At 44.2% G+C, this 8,113-nt stretch overlaps 1 pseudogene; it reads right to left on the bottom strand.

Moving 5' to 3' along the window:
• Positions 1-2,225: 2,225 nt before the first annotated feature.
• LOC116670550 (protein FAM163A-like) lies at positions 2,226-3,263 on the bottom strand (annotated as a pseudogene).
• Positions 3,264-8,113: the final 4,850 nt, after the last annotated feature.

Below are 8,113 nucleotides of genomic sequence, written 5' to 3'. Positions count from 1 at the left end.
GGAGTTCCCCAAGGCTCCATTCTGGGGCCTCTTCTGTTTAACATCTACATGCTTCCACTGGCTCAGATTATGGAAAACAACAAAATAAATTACCATAGTTATGCAGACGACACACAATTTTACATAACCTTATCGCCAGGGGACTATAGTCCAATACAAAAACTGACTAAGTGCATCGAACAAATTAACGGCTGATGTGCCAGAACTTTCTGAAATTAAATGAGGGAAAAACTGAGTGGGTGTTTTTGGAGCAAAAGAGGAGCGATAAAAGTCCGCGCTCAGCTTCAAACAACAGTAAAAAACACGACAAAGCCAGAAATCTTGGTAGTCATGGACTCAGACCTGAACTTAACAGCCACATTAAGGAATTACAAGTCAGCCTATTATCACCTTAAGAACATATCAAGGGTTAAAGGACTTATGTGTCAACAGGATTTGGAAAAACTTGTCATGCTTTCACGTCAGTAGACTTGACTACTGTAACGGGGTTTTACAGGTCTACAAAAAAATCAATCAGACAGCTGCAGCTGATTCAGAACGCTGCTGCTCGAGTCCTCACTAAGACCATGAGACTGGATCACATCACTCCAGTCTGAGTCTTTACACTGGCTTCCTGTCCCCAAAGAATTGATTTTAAAGTTCTTTGCTAGTTTATAAACACTAAACGGTTTGGGCCAAAACACATTTCTGATCTGCTAGTGCACTATGACCCCCCAGACCTCTCAGGTCATCTGGGACAGGTTCTACTTTTGTTTAGAGTCAGAATAAAACAGGGGGAAGCAGCATTCAGTTTCTATGCTCCTCATATCGGAACAAACTCCCAAAAACCTGCAGATCCGCTGCTACTCTCAGTTCTTTAAATCAATGTGAAGACCTTTCTTTTTGATGCTGCCTTTCTTTAAATGATGTTCATTTCTTTAATGTTTAATTTCCTATACTGCACTGAACTTTTATTTTATGTTTTATCTGTTTTTATTTTTTTATTTTAAACTGTTTTTTCTGTGTTTTATCTCTTTTTATTTTAACTGTTTACCCTTTAACTGTTTTTGTGTAAAGCACTTTGAATTGCCCTGTTGCTGAAATGTGCTATACAAATAAAGCTGCCTGCCTTGCCTTGCTTTTTTAGAGATAATTACTTGAAATTAGGAACCATCGTGTTTTTGTTAGAATGATCCTTCATATCTACATGCTGTAGAGAGCGGGTCTTCTTTGGGAGGCCGCGTGTTTCACTGACGTGTTTCTACAGTAGCCCAGAATGGACAAACCAAACACTTGTCTAGAGAGAGCCTTTCCAGGTTACATTACCTGAAGGCCACCCGTAGATATTCTACTACACGCTTGTCAAGGGAGGGGGTGAGGGGGGAGAGATGTTCAGTTGGTTGCAATCTGCAACTTCACCGCTAGATGCCACTAAATCCTACACACTGGTACTACAACCACTAATCTCATTGGTTCTGTACTTATGATGTAGTAAGTACATGAAACAGTATTTGAAGCAGCGAGACAATAATAATAAGGGCCCATGACAACGAGCCATGTCATTTGGTGTTACTATTAGGAAAAACAGTGACTATTTACTTAAACTTTTTACATTAATTATTTGAGTCTAATAACTTACTAGCGTAACCTAGAGGTTTTTGTAGCAGATCAGCTGAACATGCAAAACATATAAACAGGAAACATACAATTCAACATACAGCATATGGAAATAAAGTAACCAATAATAATGAATAGTCAATTAATCAACAACCTGGCCTGGTTCTTTCCTTTTCCTGGTTTTTCCTATATTTCTTGTGATTAGTACACAATTACATAGTTACATCCAGAAAAGGTAAGATGAAAATAATTTAGGAAGTTATTTATTAATTCATGGCTCCAACCACTGATGCAAAAAAGTGGCTTTTTTGGGGGGGAATATGCCATGTGTATTTCATAAGATTTTAATGGTTCATGGATATATATTCAATAATGTGTCTTATTGGAATTGCTTATAATTGCATCCTTGCACTTACACAAACAAAATAAGTGTGCCTGGAGACACTTTGTGTTCACGCTATATTACAGCACGGACGTGTACTGACAACCTGCAAAAGTGGCTTGAAGATGCATCAATCGAGGGTGTTGACACCTAAATTTAGTCACATTTCATGCATGTGCGTGTGACTTGGCCTCATGTTAAACAAATGAGGTTATATAGAGTTATAATATTACCACTTCCTGCAGATCTAAACATGGTTTATCCTGCTGCCTGGAGCCCTCCATGGTTTGGCCAAGGACGTGTTGCCACACAGAGGCCCTGTCCGTGGGCTCAGTTTATGGCCTACCCCCATTATGAAGATTCTGGAATGTGTGGCAGAAGTGAGCTTGTACAGTAATGGGGCATGTGTGTAATTGTGCAGTATCAATATCCAAACACTGAATGTAGTCCCAAACAAAAGGCATGTGTTGGTTGTAGGTGTGTGTTAGTATGTCTGAAAGGTTTTCTATATGTGTGAGTGTGTGTCTTTATGGTGCAGCAGAGTTCAGACTGGGTGCTGTAGGGGCGTGGTGGGGGGAAATGTCCGTGGGATTGCAGTAACTCAGAGGGGAGGAGCCTGGGGTGGGCAGACAGCGGGAGAGAGCAGACGGGTTCTCATAGTAGGTGTGGAAGCCCAGCCGCTCCCTCCGTTGCGCATGTCATTCTGAGTCCAGATGGAGGGTGTACGGGGAACAGGTGGGGCAGTGGTTGTGGTGAGAACCCGTGTCCAGCTGATCCAGAGGACAGGTGTGATAGCCGCGCCGTCCATGGCGAGGGCGTGCAGGCATTGCAGGGAAAGTGAGAGAGAGGGTCCGCTCCCACCACGGAGCCCATGTCCACCTCAGAATCATTCTTCTTACAGCAGTAATACTGCAGAAGGTAAACAAGGAAGTAGATGAAGTTGTGCCAGCAATTCCAACTCTGTTTCAACAACAACAAAATTTCTCAGGATATTCAAATATCGCTGAGCTCAGTTTTTTTTTATAGGTCATTTCAGTGGTTATCAAACCTTTTGAGTCGTGACCCCCAGGTTGAGAACGACTGATGTAGAAATACTTTATATCGGAAACGTTCCCCCCCCCCCCACCCCACACCCCCCCCCCCCCCCCCCCCCCCACCACATTCCATTATGCACACACAGTGACACAGTGATACCTGGAGTCTACAGTAAAGAGCACTGCTACAATGCACAGCAGTATCACTCGGCGAGAATTCCTCCAGATATAACAATAGTTCCTGCTGACATTCGACCAGCTCTCCATCAAACCTTCAGAGGGAGATAAAGGGAGATGAAAGCAAGAGAAAGAGATGGAAGTTGAAGACAGAGAAGAAGAGTGAGGGAATAAAGAGAATGTGAATGAGCTATAGACATCTGGATTCAGCTATGCCGGTAGAGATTAAACTAACTAAAAAACTTATGTCCAACAAAGGTCTATAATGCCGGCAAAGATAAGCAATGTAGGCTGAATTAGTATATTCATGTGACACCATGATGTAACCGATGTAACTGATGAAACATGTTGTAAGTAGTTGGTTATCCTGCAGCTGTTATCAGATCGCTTGGGATTTTCGGGCCTCACAGATACAGATGGACGGTAAATGAAAGGGGAAAAAAACACACCCCTGAACATGCAGAACAGTTAGTACTCATTGACATAGATTCTTCATGTCTGTAAAACTGATGGTAGTATAAAAAGATATGATTCATTAATGGATAATGGACATAGAAAAAGCTGCAGGATAACATTGACCTTGTTATCCAAGATTTAAATTTTCGGACAGAGCCGTTTACACCTGTTCAAAAATCCCAAAGAAAGAATGAATGAATGCAGCATAATTACAGAGCTTGAGACAAGAGACAATAGGAGTAGCTTTGCAGAAAGACTAAAAGGTGAGGAAAAACAGCCAGTAAAGTATGCAACCAACACCTCTAAAGCCACTACTTTTCATGTACAATGATACACAACTGTTTAAATGGGCTGTTAATCGGCCATTTTGCTGATCAACAACGGGTACATTTCCTAAAATACTGAACTGTTTGTCACCCTCTGTGAATAAGAATATGTGTTTTCCATTGATTAGTTAAGTGGGAAGTAATTGTCCCCATTGACCAAGCAGTAACATCGGAGCTTAATGAAGAGATAGACACTTACATTAGAAGACAGCGAGAGATGCAGAGGTGGAGGAGTGTGTAAAGGTAGGAAACCATGACCGGCTATGGAGTGTTATCTCAAAACCTTCTCACTGGAACTCCTGCGGGAGAGAAGAGAGCCCGCCCCGCCGTTCCTAGAAGGAATAGTGGTAGAGAGTGTGGGTGTGTGAATGGGCTTGGAGGCGGGGCGGGAAACAGAGCTTCGAACTGGAAGGGCAAATTCAGGATAAGGTCACGATAACCTTTGAACGGGGGTCCCTCTTGACGTCCGTGGACGCGAGACACGAAGGGGTGTAGAGTACAAACACATGTTCAGTTTGTGATTGGTGTCTGGGTGTGTGTTATCTGTGCATAGATAAAAGCGCAGATGTCTTCCGCAAAAAAAAGTTATGGATTCGTTAAGAGCATGTATGAAAGTCTACTAAGGGTTTGGCGTCCGGGGGTTTTATGTGCGGAGCTCAGGATTTTTGGGCGGTGTGGTTTTTGGGGGTCCGTTATCATCCGATTGAGGATGAAGAGCTGTGGGAGGTTATGGGTTGTGGGATAGGGGCGATCATCGCGATCACCTTGTCGACCGATCAGTGAGGTCGAGGAAATGCTCTTCGTATTTCATTCAATTAGTTAAATTTGTAGATAGTCTTAACAAAAATGTAGATGTTAGCTAAAAGTACAGATAGGAAGATAATGGTGTTTGGTGTTGTCAGGATGTTTTTTTTTTGTGAGGATTGGCACTGTTTACGTGGTTGTGTATGAGCGAGGGAAAACGTTCGAAGATGTTGAGAGATGTTCTACTTCCGTGTGGTAGAAACACACCTTGTGGAACAGGCTAGGAGCCTTAACAAATATATGGGGGCCTGTGTATTTCGGGAAATTAATGATGTATCAAAAGGGGTCTGGTGTCAGTGGGGGTTAGGATGTGACGACAAACTGTTATAAGTGTTGGAGCTTCACTTTAAGTGCAGGGCGCTAAGAGAAAACGCAGGAAAGAAATCAAATTATCGTTGGGTGGAGTCAAGGATTAAATGAGGCATGTGTAAGGTGGGGCTGGGTGGTGTGATTTTATGATATAAAAGTTTTGTGGAAGGAGTTTTCAAGACAGTAGAGGCCTGATACTGTAAATGGTTTCTTTTAGCTCCTTTAAATCTACCTACATTTTAATAGTGCCCACAGGCATGGAGGTGAGATAATGAGGTCGATAATGGAGAAAGACAGGAAGAGGAAGTAGGAGAGTAGTGTAAAGCCCTGTCGCTGTAAAGCGTTACTTGTTATAGCAAGTAATGGGAAGGATTTCTGCAGAATTTTATATAGACAGCGTGTCTGCATTTGTTTTGGCAGGACAATTTGTTCCTTCATGGACTCATATACAAGTGATTCTTTGCTGGTGGCTTTAAAGTAAATGTTCGGCGTGTCAACGGTATCTTACACGGTGGTGCGGGATTGGCTGCATGGTGAGACAGAGAGGTGGTAGGCTCGGTGGCTTGGGCTTTGTTGTGCGAGAGCGGGAGGGGAAGGACGAGCTTTTAGTTGGGGCTCGCCAAAATAACAAGTGGAGCGGGTCGGAGCTGTACGCCGTGGGGGTGATGAAGGCGGGTATGTAGTGTTGGGATGGAGGGTTCATCTGGCTGAGCTGGTGGGAGGTTTGCTGTGATGTGTTTGTCTAACCGACCAACTGCTCCCCATCTGTCATCCGAGACGAACTCGGGGTATGAGCTCTGCAAGGTACGATTCGCGTGTGAAGGTAGCGGTATTTGCTGGCGCAGTCGCTTGTCCAAAACTCGCACTTTTCTCCCTCAAACCCGCATTTTTGGCGTGGAGGTGCGTCTGTCAGTTAGCGAAGGAGTACAGAAAGTAGAGCTGCGGGGCGGAAGCGATTCTGGGGCTTGAGTGCCGTGCGGAAGAGAAAATATAGCTTAGTTTGGTTAACCTTTTTTTTTGGTTTTTATTAAGAAATAGGAAACAAGAAGAAACTGTTAATGGGGATAGCGGTAAGAAGGTAAGAATCAGAAGGAAACTTTTTGTGAACTCAAAGGGGAAGGGAGGGGGAGAGATTGGGGTGTTAGTAGGTACGAGAATGTTAACGATTGCGAAGAATAAGTATTTGCATAGTTTATGCTGTGGCTGGGCTCTTTGTTTTGATATGAAGTGAACGTAGGTCTGGTGGGCACAATATAGGCAGATTAGCATATCCAAAATTGGTTGAGCGATGGTATTACTCGCTATGTTCGGTAGGTTCTTCTTGCGCTATAAGTTTATTTTGTTTGTCTAGTTAAATTTGAAGGAGTAGGCCGTACGGCAGCCTTAGCCTGCCTAGGACTGAATAAGGGTTACAGACGAGCTGAAGACAGTTCGGGCGATGGTAACAGGTCTTTAGGGGCCACAAATTAGATGTTTTGTTGTCGGTGGAGAAAGATAAAAGTAGACTTCGAGTTATGGACCGAGGTGTACTGTAGGGCGCTCCAACACGGCAATGGACATCAGTAATCGCAGATCCTTGTATGCTGGAGGTCTATTGGTAGGAGAAGGGGGGTAGGTCCTTGACACAGGTGCAAGGGAGAGTCGCGGTTAAACTTGAAATCTGCGCTGTTAGTTGTAACATGAGGCTCTGTTGATGTTGGTGTACTTTCTCAGTCAAAACCTAACGCTCTCGAGTTAGGGTGAGGGAGTTTGTTTGGTTTTTGTTTGTTTGTAATGGTGTTAGATTTGGGGTCGGGATATATGTGTTTTTTTTTGGTGCGGTGTTGTGTGTCTCAGGTTTCAAGGGCAGTGAGGCGAAGACGGGTGGTTCAATCATCAGAACTGAAGGGAGATCGGAGTAGAAAGGGCGCAGTGGAAGGTTCCGCTAGTGTGTGGGGTTCAGGGTGTTAGGGATGAATCAGTGGTTTGTCTAATCATGGGCATTGAGAGTTGTGCCGGGGTGAAATGTATTGGTATGCTGCTGGTGGGGGATTGGGAGGGCTTCTTTGAGTGTGGTGGGTCGAGCTATTCAATGGTAAATAGAAGATGTGTCAGTTTTTCGATGCGTGATTTTGATCACAAAGAGGGGTATGACCACAGTGAAGTTGGTTTGTGCGGTTGTAGGTACGTGGTGTGTTTGTGTGGTTTTTGTGTTTGGTGGTGTGACACTGCCTGGGGTCACTTTGTGTAAAAGTTCTCAGCTTAGGCGCTGTGCCGTATGGATTTGTAGAAGGTCTCATAAAGTTAGGGATGGTGAGGTAGGGGACGATCAGATAGAAGTGTGAGGTTTGGAGAGACGTGGTTTTGGGTGGGGGCGTGGGTGTGCGAGCGTGTTATATGTTCGGTTGTTGGGGTGGAGTATTAGCGATTTGCCGATCCGTATGTGTAAGAATAATATATTCATCGGAATAGTTAGATGCGCGCCAAATACATTTCTGGTAAATAATGTAATGATTTAATTAATATACATGACGGACTGTGTGGAACATGTGGCGAGCGCATTTGAGTGTTGGGTTTTTGTTTGTGGTTCGCCCAAACAGAGGTGTAGTGGGTAGTAGAATGAAGAGAGGGTGGGTGTAAAACGTATAAATTCGTGTGATAGGGGTGGACGCGCGACGTGGAAGCCCGCCGCGTATATCACGATTTTAAGTGGGGGGCCACAGGGGGCTAACTGATTACATGTTTGTGTCTATTGTTTCACTTCACATAGGTCACACACAATCGAGTTCAGTGTCTAATGAATCAGAAGAGGATGCTGGTTCACCCAGCACGGGCGGCCGCCGGACTTCTTTCTGGTTGCTTACGAGCACATCGACCCTATACCGTTTACTTCACGTGCCGCCCCCCGGCCCCCGCACAATCTGTGTGTGCACTATTCACGCTTAAGCAATGCGGGGGGGCATCCAAAGTATGTGTGCCGTGTTGGAAAATACTGAGACACACCAATGAGATCGCGTTATCACCATTGAGTGGATGCGGGTCGGTTTGAG

Source organism: Etheostoma spectabile, chromosome 20 (genome assembly GCF_008692095.1).
Source record: "Etheostoma spectabile isolate EspeVRDwgs_2016 chromosome 20, UIUC_Espe_1.0, whole genome shotgun sequence".
NCBI classification, from domain to species: domain Eukaryota; kingdom Metazoa; phylum Chordata; class Actinopteri; order Perciformes; family Percidae; genus Etheostoma; species Etheostoma spectabile.
Note: the sequence above shows the minus strand (reverse complement) of the source record. Positions and strands in the feature narration are given on the sequence as shown.